Source organism: Colobus angolensis, unplaced genomic scaffold (genome assembly GCF_000951035.1).
Source record: "Colobus angolensis palliatus isolate OR3802 unplaced genomic scaffold, Cang.pa_1.0 Scaffold2, whole genome shotgun sequence".
Taxonomy (NCBI): Eukaryota; Metazoa; Chordata; class Mammalia; order Primates; family Cercopithecidae; genus Colobus; species Colobus angolensis.
Window position 1 is genome coordinate 7,152,015 of NW_012115154.1, and position 781 is coordinate 7,152,795.

General features: G+C 48.9%; 1 protein-coding gene across 1 annotated transcript in view; it reads right to left on the reverse strand.

The window, feature by feature from the left end:
- Positions 1–781, reverse strand: part of ZC3HAV1L (zinc finger CCCH-type, antiviral 1-like) — a 15,467-nt gene that overhangs the window by 7,730 nt on the left and 6,956 nt on the right. The gene's annotated exons all lie outside the window — the stretch shown is intronic.

The window sequence follows — 781 nt, forward strand, 5'->3', positions numbered from 1 at the left end:
GGCAACACCTGAAATACCAGTTTTCATTTATTTATTTATTTATTTTGGGAGATGGAGTCTCACTCTGTCACCCAGGCTGGAGTGCAGTGGCACCATCTTGGCTCACTGCAACCTCCATCTCCTGGGTTCAAGCGATTCTCCTGCCTCAGCCTCCTGAGTAGCTGAGACCACAGGCGTTCACCACCACAGCCAGGTAATTTTTGTGTTTTTAGTAGAGACAGGGTTTCACCATGTTGGCCAGGATGGTCTCCAACTCCTCACCTCAGGCGATCTGCCCGCCTCGGCCTCCCACAGTGCTGGGATTACAGGTGTGAGCCACCACACCTGGCCAATATTAGTTTTCACTCCATCTTTCAAGCCAATAAACTATAGCTTCTGTAGCTAAACTAAGACTAAATGACTCCTTCTGATCACCAGTGGCTGTTAAAGTCTTGGGGTGAAAGCCTGATGATAGCGCAGTGGTGCTAACCATACTCCAGCTGCTGTGGGTACTGGCTGCTGGTGACTCACAGTTGCCCCTCTCTTACTTTATACTCTCAGCTGACCTGCCCTCTGCCCCCAAGGCCTGTAGCCAATGAATGACTTAGACAAAGCTAAAAAAATGCTGAAGTGCCTCAAAGCTAGACTCAGTGTGATCTTTGTTCCACAGCTCCCCATGAATCAAGTCAAGGCCAGACCTAATGTGATTGTAGCTTTTCCTTCCTTAGACCCTGCTTCCCTCTCTCCCATACTGGGTTTTCCTGAAAAGCCCACCCTCAAAAAAAATCACATGCACCTCGGT